At 40.3% G+C, this 18,792-nt stretch overlaps 1 protein-coding gene and 1 long non-coding RNA gene across 4 annotated transcripts in view; one reads left to right on the top strand and one right to left on the bottom strand.

Annotated features, from left to right (window-relative positions):
* Nucleotides 1–18,792, top strand: part of ntm (neurotrimin) — a 505,318-nt gene that overhangs the window by 369,889 nt on the left and 116,637 nt on the right. The window lies entirely within an intron of this gene.
* LOC146699736 (uncharacterized) lies at nt 9,401–13,808 on the bottom strand. Its single transcript, XR_014922453.1, has 2 exons — nt 12,276–13,808; nt 9,401–9,829 (listed from the first exon to the last, which is right to left on the bottom strand). It is a non-coding gene; the product is annotated as an uncharacterized LOC146699736 (long non-coding RNA).

Below are 18,792 nucleotides of genomic sequence, written 5' to 3'. Positions count from 1 at the left end.
TCGTAGCCTAAGGAGGTTGGAAAGAAAAGCGTCTGGACTTCTTTAAGTCTCCTTGAAGACGTTTCACCTCTCATCTGAGAAGCTTCTTCAGTTCTAAGAGCAATTGGTATAAGTCCCAGAGTAAATCACATAATAGGGCGTGGGCTACCTTTCACAGTGGGTTCACCCGAAACCTTAGCCGATTGTTACCTAGACCCGTTTTCAGACCTTGGCTGAAATCTGGGACTCTCCTCCAATTGCTCTTAAAACTGAAGAGGCTTCTCTGATGAGAGGTGAAATGCCTCAAGGAAACTTAAAGAACTCCAGATGTTTGTTTTTCAAGCTCCTTAGACTATAGAAAAAAATATTTGCCGCCTTCCTCGTTTCTTATTTTTTTGCATATTTGTCACTATCAGATTAAGCCAAAAGATGGACCCAAGGAGCTGAAAAAATATAAAGGACAAGACTTGATTGTGGTGGATTTTCAGGACAAAATCTGAAATAGGAAAGAGACCAGAGTTAACTACACAAAATGACTGGAACTGAATGGAAAAAATAACTACAAAACTAATGTACTCACTGTACCGAAACAAAGCAGTAAGTTGAGGAGGGAGGTAAGTTGGAATGCATGATGGCAGTGAAAAGCGAGCTGTTTAGACAGTTCTTCTGAGAGTATGAACACAAATCCAGGAACAGGAAAAATCAGATGACTGAAAGAATCAAAAGGGAAAAAAACTCAGTTAGGAAAAGGAGCTTGGATGCAAAACAATACACCAGGGAGACCAAACATTGCATCAGAAGCTGAAGTAATGATCTGGTGAAGAACTGCCACATCGACCGCCTTATTAGTATGCTGCCTTAATGAGGAGGATCCAACACAGCTGACTGAACACCTCACCTGCAGTGGCTCCACCCCAAGTGTACCTACCAATAGAGAAAAGGAAAAAAACAAAAGGGCACACACCAAAAAACCCCAAAAACAAACACAGAGCCAGTTCCTGTCTCGTGTTTCAGATTATCAAGAAAAAATTGATAACTTGAGTCATTACAAAATAAATTATTTCATTGAGAAAAAAGCTAACCACACCTGTGAAAAAGCTGCTGTTTACAAAAAAAAAAAAGTACTGAATGAAGTACAAATAGCCTGAGAAAACAAGGCTATCACATTGCTCTCTTTCACACAACATGTAAGTGAGACAGACTTATCTGTAACGGAACAATTTCAGCTTTTTTTTTTTTAAATCTCAAGCCACAGAACATAAATATAAAGGGGAACTAAATTAGCTGTGGTTTTCTATAAATGATAAGAATACAGAGAAATGTTCTGCCAGGACTTTGCTGTTATTCCAAACACCATCTTATCTAACTCCTACTATTTGAAGTTATGTAATCCTTTATTTCAGAGCTTTGTTATGTCCATACTAATGCAGTGATACAGCCTTGCATGATAGACATAGTAATTTTTTTTATTTAGCTGTCTTCACTGAGCATCCAGTTTTAAACATTGCAATATTGTCAGCATAGACTTCTACCTACACACAAGTATATCTAGCTTTGTTCACAAAGCTAAAATTCCTAAATTTTCATGAACTTAAATACTACAGCACCTCAGCTTGGCGACTTAATCTGTGCAAAACGATCAACCAGAAAACAAAGTAAACCTTCAATTCCTCTTTCTTTTTAATGTTACATTCATAAGAAATGCACATGTGCCCCTGTTTGTTCAGAAACATCATAAAACTTTGCCTTGGTTGTAATTTTATACTTAATGTTTAACCCATAAATCCACACTCAGATGTTTAGCTGCTAAACCAAGCCAATCTAATCAAGAAATGAACAAATTAATTTGTTGTATAGATTTAAACAGTCAGCTTCCAATTTTCAGATTTCAAAAAGGAAAACCTGAAGTTGGATGATAGACTTTATTCAAATGTTTGGGAATTCCTTTCCTACAACAGTTAAAAAATTAAGTTAAACCTAACAACTAAGTGTAATGGCTTGTGGCTTATACAATACAGTATGACACAACAAATATCTTAATGTTATAAAGATTAATTTGAAATTAAAAATATACTACAGTAAAATAAAATGTCTATAAATTTGCTTCTTACATACTGGTTTAGTAATTCGTTCTGAAAGCTATGATTGATTGTTTTATTAGGATCACGGATAAAGTTAGCTTTAGCTATTCTTTCTGGGGTTTATACATGAACATAAAATCAACATTCACAAAAACAAACCCTAAACAAGGGTCACACACATTTTGTTGAAATTCATAGAAGAGAACATGAAAAACAAGCTATAACAGGATATTTGTATACAGTAAGTAGTTATCTCAATATTTTTTTCTGTAATGTTATTTTCTTCCATCCATCCATCTATCCAGTCCAGATCTCTCTCCCCATCTACATCCTCCAGCTCATCCCAGGAAATGCCAAGGCATTCCTAGGCTAGCTGATGATATAATCTGGTAAGACGTGCCCAGGAGGCATTCAGACCACCTCACCAGGCTTCTTTCTTTCTATGTGAAGGAATAACAATTCTACTGTTACTCTGGCTATGCTGAGATGGGTGCCCTCTGGCGAGGTCAGCTGTCCATTATCTCTGGTTCTCTGGGCTCTTTCTAGGCACTCCCTCTTCCCTATAATGGGCACACCATGTGTTTGCAATCAAACACATGGTGTCTGTGGACAGCCTGTGTCTTCTAGTCTTTGCTTAGTCTCCCCTGGGGGGAGCATTGTTGTGGTCTAGCACAAGTATGTTTCTTGACAAAGACACATACAGAGTCACTTAAGATTGCACACAGGACACAGCAAGATATGTATGTTTATGTGTCTGCTTTTTTTCTCCAGTATGTGTTTTCTTACAGATGCAGCAGTTCGTGACTCATTGTGCTTTTTAGGCCTTTTTCAGCTTTGTTTTGATAGATTCAGTGATGAAACGACAACGAAAGCTGGGACAGAGAGAGAAGGCGGAAGACATGCGGCCACGGGTTTGACTCAAACCCGGGCCGGCCACTTTCAGCCATAAGGAATGGGCGCCTGCTCAATGGGCTGAGCTAAACCGGCGCCCATCTGCCACCCTTTTGTACTATCTTTTTGTCTCTTTATCTTTTATGCCTCTCTTAACCTTTAAGGCTGACATAAACCACACATCTACAGTACTGTGAATAACAATGAAAAAAATAGAGTAGCCTACAGAGAGTTTAAAGAGCTCTTCTTAGCAAAGCAATGTGTTTTGAATAACAGTATATTCAGAGCATGATTCTGCTCACTGATGTTGCTGTAAAGGACAGTTTAAAAAAAAGGTAAAAAAAAATGCTACTTCATCCATGTCGTAGACTTTCTTTTCGAGTCATAGTCAGCTCAGACGGTGCTCAGACTGGTCTGCCTGGGTGGGCTTAGAATTCTAGTCTACTGCTCTATCAACCACGAGCTGGTGCTTTGGTCCTTTGGTTTGATCCCAATGCCCTTCGAAGCCATGCTCATGCATCGACTCATGTGCCTACTCAGCTTGGTTGGTACAATGCCTGAGAGAAACTTCCATTTTGTGAAGATGCAGCTGATTGGCTGGTAATTTGAAGTTGTTGTACCCTTGTGGGGATCTTTCATGATTGTTCTGCTGGCTTCTTAGCTTCCCCAAATCGAGTCATTGCTAATGGGAGACGGACACACCCTCAAAACATAGGTAGCTGCAGTTTTCTTTGAGACTGAAAGAAGCACAGCTTTGAGCCACAGTATCTGACAGTGGCCACAAGATGGCAGTAATAGAAAGCATGGATGCATATTTTAATTGACAAGTAATGAGGTTTATGGCAGTGGTGCTGCTGAGATCCATTACTTTGGTATATTTTAATATATGTCTACTTTAGTGTGTGTATGTGTGTGTGCATTTAGTTATTTATATAGATATTGTCTTTTGCATCATCCTAATCTTAAAAATATTTCTTTCTATATTTGAATTCAACTAATACTAATGCAAACAAGAAAAAGAAATAATTCTTTGCTTATTTTACTTATTTGCTAATTATTTATAAAGCTTGCACTTATGCATGCTTGTACTCTACTTGTTCACAGGGTGGAACAAAATATACCGAAAGAGTTATTTAGAACAAGAAGAGGTGGAATCGGCGTCTAGTTAACCTCTGGTTCAGTCTCACACCCACAGAAAGTGACTTTATACCTTCTGCTTTGATTTGGCTGTTGTTTGATGTAACCCCCTGACTCGCTTTCCTTCTCATTGTTGGGTCTTATCATTTCCCTTGTAAAATTGGCCAGCATGTGCTGCTGCTTTAATTTCAAGCTTATTAAACAGAGGGATGAAACTGAGGCTGAAATATTAAAGGGTAGAATTAGCATGTGGAGACAATCTACTGTGAAATTATTGCAGAGGGCAGCTGAAGTTACCTTTGAATGTTCACTGTGTCAAGCAGATTCACTGTTTACCTGTTTCCCCAGAGTCTTAATTAACCCATCACACACTTCTGAACCTCCTGCAATTATTAGAAAAATCAGACAAACTATCATTTCTTGTCATTAATTGTGAAAAATAATTTAATTTAGTCAAATATAGGACAACGTAAGCACTAAATCTGCCATATAATGTGTTTAAAATAAAGTTGTTTGTATAATTTACCAACAGAGATAAATCTATTCCCTGATCCAAGCTCACAGCTGGCTGTACTTGCCAATCCACTTGGAAAACTGCTTTCAGACGAGTACCACTGTAGCACATGGTGTCTACTTTCAGTCCTTAGGCATGAGCCTGAGGCCATGTTGTGCATTCATGTTTTTTTTTCTTTTATGGTTTGCACTTGTTTGATGCTTTAATTACTTTTTGAATCTTGCTTTGTTCATGTGACCCGTGATGTATTGTGCACAATACTGCTTGCCAGATTTTTTTTTTTTTTTGCTCTATTGTAGCTGAGATTAGGACTGGGTATCGTCACTGATTCCTAGAATCGATACGATTGCGATTCACAGGGTCCCTCAAAGCGCTTGATACAACTAATTCATTCACCCAATCACATCCATTCACACAAGTTGTTAAGTGCTTATTATCTAACATTCATACACATTCACACTCCGATGGATGCATCGGAGAGCAACATGGGGTCAGTATCTTGTCCAAGGATATTTGGCATGCAGACTGGAGGAGCCTGGGATCGAACCACCAACCTTCTGGTTATGCTGGGCTTACACTGTGCGATTTTTTTGGCCCATTTTGAGACGATTTTTGAGTCGTGCAACCGATTTGGCGATCGGCCCGATTTTGGCCTTCATTGTGCGTCGTGTAGTATACGTGGGTTAACGAGACGCGATTAACACCTCACGACCAGCTCCCGATCATCAATCGCTTGGTCGGGACCGTTGTGAGGGTGTCACCGCAATTTCTCACACTGCGCACGCGCAAACACAAATGTCAGCGAAAAAGACGGCGCAGCGCAGCGTGTGATCTGGACACAAGCGATGGAGGTACAACTTGTAGAACTATGGCAAGCTCATCCGAGCCTTTTCGATGTGGCCTCACAAAATTATCACGACCACAACAACCGTGAAAATAGTTGGATCTACATTGCTGCTCAATCACAGCTGCCTGGTCAATGTTTTTCATTAGCAATTTAGCAAAGTTGATGATGGTGGTGTGCGTGTCTGTGTGAGTAAAAGACAGAGAGAGAGAGAGCGAGCGACAGAATTTCTGTTATAACCTTCATTTTATGGACACACAGTGTGAGCACTCGGGTCGCATCAGAGCATCAGGTCGTATAGTGTGAGACCCTGCATCGTGACCTATGAACTTCTAACCTCTGCGAGTCAATCGTACAGTTTGAGCAGGAGCTGAATAACGCGACTGAAAAAAATCGCACAGTGTCTGCCCAGCTTTAGTCGCTGACCTGCCCCCACCACATCTCAGTGATTGTGTTTATGTCTTTGTGAAGAATCCGTTTACCTGCTCTCATTACCTGCTATCGCGTAATTCAAGCTACAATCGATTTTAATTGGAAAATCGATAATCAAAACCCACCCCTAGCTGAGATGTTAGCTAATTTCTTCTTAACTCACCCTAACCTCAAGCAAGAAAATCTGCAATATTTTTTATGTTAAACAAAACATGTCATTGCCTGGTTGTCTTTCTGAATAGAGAGATCTGCCTGTCTGTTCTTGCACACTTGGTAATGAGCAGTGTTGGGACTAACGCGTTATTAAGTAACGCGTTACAGTAACTACGTTATTATTGTGGTAACGAGCACGGTAACTAGTTATTATGCCAAAATCAGGAACGCGTTAGTCGTTACTGGGATTTAGATAGGGTCGTTACTCGTTACTTCGTGTGGTGGCTATCGCGGAGCTTCCACAGATTCAGTAACATTAGCAAGTGGTGGAGGCCAGCAGGTGGATGAAGGAAAGGGGACGCAGAAGGAAAAGAGACCCGAGGCGGCCGCCGGTCCAAGTGTGAACTGAACTTCAGGTAAGAAGTTATGACCTGCAGTCTCTCTGGGTCAGATATGAACCAAGTTTAGGTGGAGTTTATTTTCGTTATTCTGACTTTTTCCGTACTGCGTGCTAGCTAGCATGACGGAGTTTCTATACAGCTGGGTGGGTGCTATGATGTTACTGATGTTGAACTTTATTTTGTTCATAAGTTATTAGAGTTGCCAACCGTCCCGTCTGGTATTCAGAGAAAATATTACGCGTTTCTTATTGAGGTGAAAAGGAACAGTTTGTCCCGTAATTCAGCTACAATGAAAAAGGCACAAAGCTGGAGTTATTCTGTGTCTTTGCTGCACAGCTGCCTCTTCTTCTCTCATTCTCCCCCCTCCCTCTCCCGTTTCTACTTCAATCATGAAAACTGATCAATGATCAGCTGATCGGCTCTCTTGTTTGTTTATCGCTCACTTTGCGCCGAAAGAGGAAACCAGGGGATGTCGCGCTAAACAACAGCAGCACGTTTAAGCTTGATCAGCTGTTGTTAGAATTTATTTAATATTAATTTCTAGTATCAGCTGATGTTTGCTGGAGCCACAGCTGTAAAGCTGCTGGTCATGATATGGTTTGGTTATCTGGTGAGAGGGAAACATGAAGATGAAACCAGGAGATGTCCTTACTGGATCATCAGAGCTGAACAGGTGATGGAGAAACAGGTTTACCTTTTAGGTGACATGAATGAGTTGAAGGGAAGTTATGAACTGTTTCTGAGAGACAAATAACACCAGGATCCTTTGTTAGGTAGCTGACAGCTGGTAACTGTGCAGGGGCGGGTCTAGCAAAGTGTTGCCAGGGGGGCATGTAGGGCATTAACAGGGAAAGGGGGCACAAAGAAATACTTTTCTTTCTTATTCTCATTTAAAATGTCTCGCTTTTAAAAAATAATTATCTGAATCTTACAACAAACGATTGATAGATTGATGCATATATACCATCAAAACAGTGTACATCACTGTCACAACAGTGTTTGTTTTCATTCAAAGGCTTTATGATTTTTCCTATAATGGTGGGCCAGTCTCTAGTCAAAATGCCCGGGCCAATTTTCCCAGTCCCAGTCCAGCCCTGTATGCAGCTCATCTGCAGTCTGGTGTTGCCTACATCTTCCTATTCAGAAGGCAGAATTTCTGAGTTCTGAGTACAATCGAAAGCACCACGACTGCAGTTTTTGTGTTGGATGTAAAAGGCGCACATGACTCTGTGACGTAGGCTAGAATCATGGCAGCAGTCCATGACGGTCCAGGCGTGGGATTTCTCTCGTGGAAATATGCATTATACATTGTATTTTCCCTTCTATTGGTAGGTGGCACAGTGCACTTGTGGCAAGTAAGCAAGCTAGAAGACTGGCAAAGTTATGGAAGAAACACATTAACAAGAGAACTCTGAGTAAAACCAAAGTTACTTTCCCTAGTAACTAGTTACTTTGAAAGTAACGAGTAACTTGAAGTAACTGAGTTACTTTTGAGAGAAGTAACTAGTAATGTAACTAAGTTACTATTTTAAAGTAACTTACCCAACACTGGTAATGAGTCATCTTGAATTAAATTACTGATGATAATTTGACAGAATATATCATCACCCTTTTGCTAACTTGTGTTGTGAAAAAAAAATGTCTATACCATCTGCAACTTGTGTTCTTATTTAGAAAGACTAACATGTCTTCTGAGTTTCGGATATAGGCTTAGGCTACGTCCACATGGGTATGGACGAGTAAAACAGAGATTTGCTCACGCAACGTCAAAGGTGCGCACCATTTTTGACGTCATGCTGTGTGCCAAGTTATTGTTTACACAAGATGAATTTCTACAATGGGAGATAGAGACAAAATACTGTTGCTGTTAATCTAACTATCTGCAGTTTTTCAATGCTTACATTAACACACAGTTACTTACATTTACAAAGACAGAGGCTGTCAGAGTGAACTTCTAAATTCAGCACAGACACTCTGACAACTCAAATCCCAACCTTGGTTTTGAATAAATTTCTTAAAAAAAAAAAAAAAAAAAATTAAATTTATCTATGTTGTATGCATTTTTTAAAATTGTTTTTTTTTCTTCTTGCAGCTGCTCTATTCCCATGTTGTTGCAGCGTTTTAATGACTAACCTCATATTGTGAATGAATTATCTTAGTTGTTCACCTGACTGAAGTTTGGTCCGTTTACAGCGTCCTGCCATGTGATTGTATTTGTCCCTAACCATCGGAAAACCTTATGTTAACTTTTATTGAGTGGAAAAAAGTTAGCATTCATCCTCTAGCTTCACTGTGTTTATGTTATGCTAACATAGCTGTGTTGCAAGAGATCATGTAGCACATCATTATATAACAGCTAGTCCAACTTCAGTAACCCTACAAACATCACTGCTGTTTATTTTTTCTTGTTTTCATTTATGTTGGAAGTGATAGCAGATTTTTTCTGAAATCTCTCAGTCAGAACATGGTATGTCATGTTTAGGTGGAAACTAGTGAGGGAATTTCCTGCTAACTTCTAATGCCATTAAATGGAATCAATTCTGTTTTCATGAATGCCTGGATGTTAAACTTGATCGTTACACCTGGTAAAGCAGCAACACTGATCATTTTATTAAAGACAAAAGAATTTAGAGAGTTTTTAACTCTCAGTGATGCCGCAGTGTTCGTTTGACTTTGGGAACTGCAGCAGGGTTTGGACCCGGATTACTCTGCGAGGCTCCTGACTACAGTAGTTGTAAAGATCAAGCAGTGTGGCTTCGTAGCTTACCAAAGTCGTACTAAAATATTTTTTGACACATTTTTGAGTGCCATATACCACGTAAAATGGGTTCAAGGTCAGTAGCACAACGAGAATTCATACATAAGACGCACTGTCGATTTTTGAGAAAATTAAAGGATTTTAAGAGCGCTGTTGAATTCTCCCAATTCTTTGAATCTTTGGGCTGAAGGAGGGACAATACTCGGTGTATCAATGCTCAATCAACAATCATTTATTTCCATACAATTCAACAGTCAGAGCATTACAACGTCCGGACGGGAGAGATGCTACCAGAGGGTCAGGCACATGTCTCAAAATGGTGACGGGTTGCTCAGCTTTTTATAGTCTCTAGTGGCCCCCAGCTAGTCGTAAAAGCCAAAACATCACATTTTTTCTCTGTTACAGCGCCTAAGTTATGACCTCGGCAGTTGTTTCTCTGCTTTCTGTAAGGTGGGGGTGTGGAATGTGGTCTATCTATCTCCCCTGTCTTTAGACACAGAGTCTCCTGCTTACAACCTTCTCTTCATGATTCAACAATTAAGCATGTCAAGAAAACAGTGTAACACATTCCCAGCAGATCAAGGATACAGAGTGATGCACATTTATCTAATGAACTAATATGTGAATATGTTCTGTTAACTCAAAAGTATAATGAGAACTAAACTACATACAGCTCAAACACTCTATATTAAAGGGTATAATGTGATCTACAGCAGTATTCTAATTCAACTACTTTGATTACATATATAAGGTAACATATAATAACAGAATAATCTAATAATTCCCCCTTTTGATCTCTGAAAGAGATCACTTACAACATGCACTCCAGGGTCACAAGGTCCAAGTTTTCTTGATCCTGAGGCCCTCTGTCCCCCTTTAACGGGTGGACCATATGTGGGATGACCTCTGTGTTCACGCAGTTCAGATGCAAGCAAAGTTAGATTTACAACCATAACAGCAGTTACAGATGACTCTCCCATCACTCCCCAATTCTCCCACAGCTTTATTTTGGTGCACCAGTTTTCCACTCCCATTTTAATGCCCCCTTATACCTTTCAAATGTACTTAGACTAGAACCTCTGTCTAAGGAGCTTTTAACCTTTATTTTTATTGCTGCAGCTACCAGTGTCTTCCAGTTGGGTGATTCTCAGCTTCTTTCTTCGACCTCCGGGGTTAGACCACCCTTTAGTCATTGCACAGTTCTGGGGATTATTCTGCCCCGATTTCAAACAAGGATCTGTGTGTTTTGGGTTCACCGGCGTGTCCCCCTTTTTGCCAAGAGCCTCTCGAACCTCGTTGGTCTGGTGTTCCTGGTTTTCGCCAACCCCTTCATGGTTATTGCTGTGTTTGTGGGATCCATCTTCTCCAGGAGCCCAAACGTCATGACACTTGACCCCAGTTGCTGTCTCGGCAGTCCCTACATCTGTCCCTGCTGTGAAGGGTCCTCACATCTCCGGGTCCCCGTCTGGTGTCTGTTCCTTTCTCTGCAAGAGACAGAAAACCAAAACACCTCTCTCCCTAGCCTTGATAATCTAATATTGTTATCCATTGTTGTTCTAATGATTCAAATTTGGTTTAAAATATTATGTTCAGGACTTATTCTAATCATAATCTATGTGTGTGTAAAAGAAATCAAAAATTAGTGAACCCTTTCTAAGTCTAACACATTATAAGCTTAAGTTTTACCATAGCTAATTTATTAAACACAGAAATAACGTCATAAGATGTTCATAAAACCATTGTTTGATGTTCGGACTCAACTTCCCCCTTTTTGACACACTCCCATGTGTCAATTCATTGGAGCTAGACAATTAAAAGAGAAGGTTGGTGACATCATATCTCAGAAAGTATCAGAAATTCTTCTCTCGAGTACCGTTGCTCCAGCCTTGTCATCCCTGAGGATCTTCGATCCCGAAAATGTCCCTTCTCCTCATGTAATAAAGTCTGTCATCCTTCCATGCCCTGGTAACTGGTCCATCCAGAGCTGTAACATTTTGAAATGTACATACAACAAGCCAAACCACACCTTGGTCACACCAACCCTTTTCTGCCCTGAAGATGTCCAACACCATCTTAGTCTGGACCAGGGTTGTAATAGTTTTGCAATTTTCATCAGTTTTAATCAGTTTTTACCAATTGTTTGCTAGTTTAGTTTAGTTTTTATTTTCTGAAAATCCTTAGTTTCAATTTAGTTTTGTTTGTGTTTTGCAAAAATTAAGTGTAACAAAATCCCAGTTCCATCATATCAGTCATGCTCTTCTGGTTATCCTTGGGTGTTGAGACTAATAACTATTAACTCTTGCCGCACCGTGTGGTCCTAATTTTGGTTGAAGTGAATTGATAACCTTTTGAAGGCGATTGTTTCACACCTTTATTTAGATGTCCCAGTCCTGTTGTCTCGGGATACATCACGCTGCCTTATCTGGGGTTAGCTGTTTTCTGGGGATGCGGGTTGAGTGGGTGAGCTCTTCAAGGAGGGGGAGTGTGCTCCCCCTGATGAGGTCTTCTAGGTAAGCTAGGTTAACCTTCTTGTGTGGGCTTTTAGTTTTATAAATGTCCCTCATGACCCCCTGATGACCCAGTATTTCATTTTTGCACACTGTAGTACACATTTTAGTTTTTGCTTGTAGCTCGCATACTCTACTTGCCACTCCTCTAATTCCTGATGTTTCTTAGAGAGGGCAACAGTACCTTTAAAATTATATCACATGTGTGGGGGTGTGGCCTTGTCAATTGTTTTGCCCACCTTTTCAAAATGGCTGGCGTGCCCACAAGCACATTTCATGGAAAAAGAAAGGTAAGCTTGATATTTACATTTAAAATGTTTTGTTAAACTCAGATTTTTATTTTATTCTTTTTGCAAGTACCCCTCCTCGGTGGCGAGAAACTGTTGGTGTGGTCAAGTGGGTGCTCTGGAAACAAACGCTCAGGACAGAACAGTTATCAGTCATGTACTTCCTACAAATTTTGCATATGTTTTATTTCATATTGATCCTCTGAGTGTAATGGTACATTTTAATTTGAATTTATCCAAACTAAACACAATATTTTCTTTATTTACTTTGCTCTTGTTCTTTTTCAGTACCACATCCTATCAAATGTCCCTGTCGATTATATTCTACATTTAATAACTTACTATTTCAAGTGAGAACCTAAATCACGTGGACCAATGTTTATTATTGCATATCTCTATTCTGAATGTGGCCAGTCATTCATAGGTATTGTTAAGGTTTTGGCGATTTTCCTCTATAAAATTTAATTGACTTTTTACAGTGGCCTGCTATGGTTAATAATAACATATTCCAGTCATGAGTGGTATCAAAAGTCTTCTCCACTGTAGCATTTGGCATTCCCAATAATATAACATGATACCTTAATCAAAACACAGCTAATATAGCACAGTTTTCTTAATGCAAACATCAGTAACTCAAAATCAGCAACCACAGTGTTAAGTCTGCAGTTCATACTTATGTGAAGCTAGAGTCTCCTCCTCCAGTCTCTCTTATCCTCCTGCTCCTGAAAAAACAAAACAAAACAAAGCGAAGCATCCACCCTTCTCTTGTCGGCTGGGTGAATTGTTTATTGGCATTTACTAATCCTAAAGTGGGTGCAGTCATTGTCTCAGTATCAAGTCAGTCAAAACTTTTAGTCGTCAGTCCATCACAGTCCATTCGCATGCATACCTCCATACACATTCATACCAGATGTTGCTGATAATGGAGTCTCCCGCGCAACCTATTCGAGCCTCCATCACCAGCAAGATGACGTCATCATTTTAAAGGAAAACAATTCCTTGTTGTTTTTTGGGCCGGATTGACTCGGTGCAATCCTTTTAGATCAGTGTTCCCTATAAGTGAATTTCTCCCAAGCCAATTACAATCATGGAGAAGCACACTTTGCAACTGTTTACAGTAATAATATTTTATAGCGCTTTAAATTTCAATCTTTCAGGCCTTGTTTAAAGAGCTGATTGTTAAATCATGAACTCACAAAATATCAACATATCACCACCGGTGGATCACACCTCTCAGATGTTTTTTCTCCAGTGCACTGTAACAAAAACGAAAACAGACGTAACCAACAAAATACTACTAAAATAACACAAACTAGGGCCCGTTGCAGACATGTCCAAGCATAAAACTATCCCTCTCTCGCTTACGAGAAAGAACACAAGCCAAAGCTCACTGATAAAATCAAGCTAGCGCTAAGCAAAACCAAACAATCAACCAGAAATTCACAGGAACATTTTGCTTCCTGCCGGGACAATATTGTGTGGGAATGAGAACCTCAGGTGCCGTAACACCTTTTGTTCCTCCTTGAATTAAAACTCAATCACAGAAAATGCCGTACTCCGACCTAAAACTTACACTATTAATTCATCATTTTCACTCTGTGCCACTGTTCCTCATCAGAGCTGTGTGAAGCACAGCAAAGAATTCAGTCAAGGCCTTGAGCCATAAACAGACATCACGCACAGACATTGTTTTCATAACCAAACTTTTTTAGACCTTATTCCTAAAATCTACATAAATGCCCTCTGGGTGACATATAACACATTCTAAGTATTTAATGGTAATCAATGGCTCCTCATAAAAATTATGCATTGGGATGTTTGTGTGCAGCATTTGGCATATCAGCATAAGCAAAGCATTCTTCGTTGCATCAGCGTGTATGTGTGTGTGCGTGTGGATCACTCTTCATTGCACAAGCGTGTGCATGTGTATGTGTGTGCATCACTTCTCAGTGAATCAACATTCCCGTGTGTGTGTGTGTGTGTGTGTGTGTGTGTGTGTGTGTTTGTTTCTCTTCATTCTGAGTCAGTGCATGTAGATGTGTGTGTTTGTGTGGGTGTTTGTGTTCATCACTTTCCTGTTCTGGTGTTCTGGGTAAACCACGGCCTGAAGCGTGCCCTGGGGTCCTGCCCCCCTCCTTTTTCAGTTTGTTTGCGACCATTGCTGCTGCTGCTCAAAATTCAGTCCGTCCTGGTTCTGACCCCAATTGGGGCAGTCCTTTCTCCAGTGTCGATGTTCACCGCAGGTGAAACCTGCATCTTCTTCTGTGTTTTTGTCCATTCTGAGGTGCCTTCTGTCCTCAGTTACTCCTCTTGTCTCGGTCACGCCCTTTTTCGCCACCCGATCACCCGTGTTGGTCCATCACTGTCCTGCACAGTGTGAATGCAAAGTTATCAAGGTCAGCATTCTTTCGCTCGGCCTTACTTTTCATTCGGGCTTGGCGGGCGTCTCGTCACAGCTCTGTCAGCTGACGCAGTCTGGGAATTTTTCCCCCGTGTAGTGAAACGGGCCTTAGGTTTAGTGCTCTCCATCTCGGCTGCATGAGATCACATTCCTGCAGGTCTGTTGACATTCTCAGGTCGTTGTTGTGGGTCCAGCTGTTGCAGCATTTGGTCAGTGTCACGTATGGGGGAGAGCAGGAGTCCAGTCAGCCTCGGCTTTCAGGGCCGGCAAAGCAGCCTGTAATTAAATATGTATAGAAAAAACAAAAACAAAACAAAAACAAAAACAAACAAAAAACAAAAAACAAACGAACAGGCAAATGTTGTTGTGTTGGCTGTGTTATTCAGAGGGGAGACAATGGGGCCAGGCCCTGTGTCAGCCTTCTCTCCCCCTTTTTTTGTTTTTTGTCTCCCGATATAATCAACTCCTAACCCACCAAGTTGACAGGACAACACCGGTATATGTTAAAATTCTTAAGATCATGTTTAAAAGCCCAAAAAAGGAACTTTCTTTCATTCAGTAATCACTTTTATTAATCAATCAACAGAAAACATGTCACAATTTGAATCTTTTAACCACTAAATTTGTTGTGTCTTGCCTGGTTGGTTAGACCAGTGTTCCTTTTTTTTTTTTTTTTTTTTTTTTTTTAGTTAAATTGTTGTCCTGCAACCCAGAGGGTTTCTTTGTCAGTAATGTATAGACTTCATCATTTAAGTATGTTAATTTTTCTTTAACCTTGCTGGAAAATCTTCACGTGTTCATGAGTGTAAGCTGTTTCTTCATTGCGTGTATGTGCATTTGTATAAAAGCAGGTTAATTTTATCTTTTCTCAAACTAGGCGTTACCTTAAAAGGAGCCTTTCTCTCAGATTTCTCTGCTTGTGTGTGTTTTTGTTTCACCTTTTTGTTGTGGTGCTCCGGACGCCTTCCCAACCTCCACAAGTCCGTTGGCCCCAATTTTATGTGTTAAAACTTCTCTTAATTTCTCCTCTAATTCTCTCCTCGCTGCTGTCTTTTTCACAGCTGCTGATTCGTGCTGGGTGTGGTTCCCATTACCTATAATTTTGCTTCGGCCGCTGTGCTTGTGGGGGCAGTTGGTCCAGGTCCGCAGCTTCCTGTATTAACACACTAAGAGATTTATTTAATTTCATTTTCATCACTGTTAAACAGATAAGCAGGCAACCCGCCTACCTTGACAGCGTAAACTGTACGCCAGTCTCCCAACACATTCCTCTCTGTACTCCTCCATAATTCTCCACTGCACACCTCTTACTATCTCTCCTTTTTATTTTTATTACACCACAGAGTAATACACCCAATTATGCCCGTCTATCTCTATGTGGCTCCAAATTCCCTCTTTATTTTAATTTCACACTCGTCAGGGGACAGGCACACAACAATTTCAACCACTGAAACGAGGAATTCAACCTTTTTATATTTCTTTACTAATCTAGACTCAACGTTTGTTCGCAAAATGTGTCTTGTTCTAGTCCGGAATAAATGTGAACCCGTGATTACACGGCCGTTCCAGTGTTATTTCCGTAGCTATGCGGGGGCCCTCACCTCCCCAAGTCACCACCTCGGCACCCGGACGACGCCGGTCCTGGCCACGCGTCCACGGACAGGAGGGTCGCCACTCCTAGGGCAAATGTTCCACAGGTACACTAGGCATCAACCTTTGATCCTAAAATGTGTATTTGCTCTAATGTCCTCCTAATCAAACACATCAACCGTCACTGTCACTGTGTTCAGACTTCACACACACAAAAAGCACACTCAGCGCGCGCCTCACCCACAGCCAGAGCGCGCCTTACACACACAGCGCGTTTCACCATCAGTGAGACACACAGAGAGCGCCTCTCATCAGCAGAAATTTGCACAGAAACCTCTGAGCTCAACTATTAGATCTTCTGAAGCACACTGCACCATAGACCAAAATACCCCTTTCTCTGCGCTTATGACCGCCACAACGGGGCAAAGTCGCATCATAAAAGTGATGCTTGCATCCCCGAAGTTATACCCGACATCATAAACCAGGTTTTGCTCTATGTACTTCTTGGCAAGTAAAATTTTACTTTGTTTTATGACCGCAGCCCTTAAAAAAAAAACTCGACTGACGCCACAAACCACCGTCAAGCCTCTGTTCAATGTACTAAAATTAGCACCAACCACTACTGCACTTCACGGCCGCACCACCGGAACACGCCGTATCATAAACCAAACCTACGGACGTGTTTCGCTCTCGCGTTGCCAGCGTTCAACCGCACCGTGAAGCCAGCATCTGCTTTTCCTTAAATCAACTTCTATTTCATGGCCGGCAAGAGCCAGGACGTAACCGACACCATAAACAAACTTCAAACCTCGACTTCAATGTACTGAACTAATGGCCGCGTCTTCAGAAGAAATTCTAACGTATTATTGCTACAGAAGCCAGTATTAGACAAAATTAAATGTGGAAGGTAAAGTGGCTGCAACTAGTCCAACGTAGTATGTTATTAGTATCTCGGTAGAAGCAGATTACTGCAACTAGTCCAACGTAGTATGTTATTAGTATCTCGGTAGAAGCAGTTTACTGCAACTAGTCCAACGTAGTATGTTATTAGTATCTCGGTAGAAGCAGTTTATTTAACACACTGGAATTCAGCCTCAACTTATGTTGTTAGTATCTTGCGCCAAAAACCAGACACCGACAAATTTACTGTGAAAATACATGTGACTCAGTGAACAGATTAATTTGGAAAGCCCAATATGCACATTTGGTATTTATAATACAACAGGCTGTGCTTACCTTTTTATTTTTGGACCAGTCCTCTGTTCACCTCGCCTCACGATCTCACCAAAGGTCAAATCTGCACCTCCTCAGCACACCAAAGATCCGGGTCACACGGCACCAAGTTGTTGAATTCTCCCAATTCTTTGAATCTTTGGGCTGAAGGAGGGACAATACTCGGTGTATCAATGCTCAATCAACAATCATTTATTTCCATACAATTCAACAGTCAGAGCATTACAACGTCCGGACGGGAGAGATGCTACCAGAGGGTCAGGCACATGTCTCAAAATGGTGACGGGTTGCTCAGCTTTTTATAGTCTCTAGTGGCCCCCAGCTAGTCGTAAAAGCCAAAACATCACATTTTTTCTCTGTTACAGCGCCTAAGTTATGACCTCGGCAGTTGTTTCTCTGCTTTCTGTAAGGTGGGGGTGTGGAATGTGGTCTATCTATCTCCCCTGTCTTTAGACACAGAGTCTCCTGCTTACAACCTTCTCTTCATGATTCAACAATTAAGCATGTCAAGAAAACAGTGTAACACATTCCCAGCAGATCAAGGATACAGAGTGATGCACATTTATCTAATGAACTAATATGTGAATATGTTCTGTTAACTCAAAAGTATAATGAGAACTAAACTACATACAGCTCAAACACTCTATATTAAAGGGTATAATGTGATCTACAGCAGTATTCTAATTCAACTACTTTGATTACATATATAAGGTAACATATAATAACAGAATAATCTAATAGCGCCTTATAGTACGAAAACACGTTATAATTGCAAAACATTCCTTCAGCTCATCATTTTTATTACCACTTACATTTCAACCTTTTGTTGCCCTCATGCCAACTTGGCATGTGTTGTTGCTATCATATTTGGAATGACCATGTTTTTTCTTAAAATTATATATTTTCTCAGTGTAAACACTTCTAATGTGACTAAAACATCTGCAAATGCATTCTCTTTTTATTTACATTTTACATCGCTATCTCAAATCCTAATTTTAAACATTAATCCATCAACCCAGATGATCTGTTAGGGTTAGGACTGCAGGTTTATTTTCATTTTTAACTACATCTGAAGAATGACTGTTTTACTGAATGTGATATTAATCTTTTGAAATTCTTTACAGTATGCCTGAGGGGCAATGGGTAAACCGCTCCGTATTCATCCTCTGTGCCAGAGAAGATTGCTGAATGAAATTTGTGTGCAGTCATCAGACCTTGGTCTTACTATTATTCTGCATTCAAACTCATGCTATTGAGGGAGAACATAAAACTTACTGTATTGAAAACTGAAGTTGCATTTAAGTGCTTTAAGGTGGTTGCATTGATTATAACTATAGATGCAAACTTAAAAAAGGGTTGAAACATGCAACATCCAAATGTCTTGTGAGAAAACATTCCCTTTCATTTCTTTTCACATACCTTTAAAGCCCTTAAATGACTTTCTCCTTTGATCTTTCCAAACTTGTATACAGTTGAAAAGAAATACACGGCAAATGCTGAAATGAAAATAGGTCATTACAAGGAAAAAACAAAAAATCAACAGCTTGCATGCTGCAGGACTGCAGTTGTACCTATTTATTAAAA

Source organism: Copadichromis virginalis, linkage group LG10 (assembly GCF_057382275.1).
Source record: "Copadichromis virginalis isolate Kocher_CV1m ecotype Utaka linkage group LG10, C_Virginalis_male_GT1.1, whole genome shotgun sequence".
Lineage (NCBI taxonomy): Eukaryota > Metazoa > Chordata > Actinopteri > Cichliformes > Cichlidae > Copadichromis > Copadichromis virginalis.
This window is presented reverse-complemented; position numbering and strand designations above follow the sequence as displayed.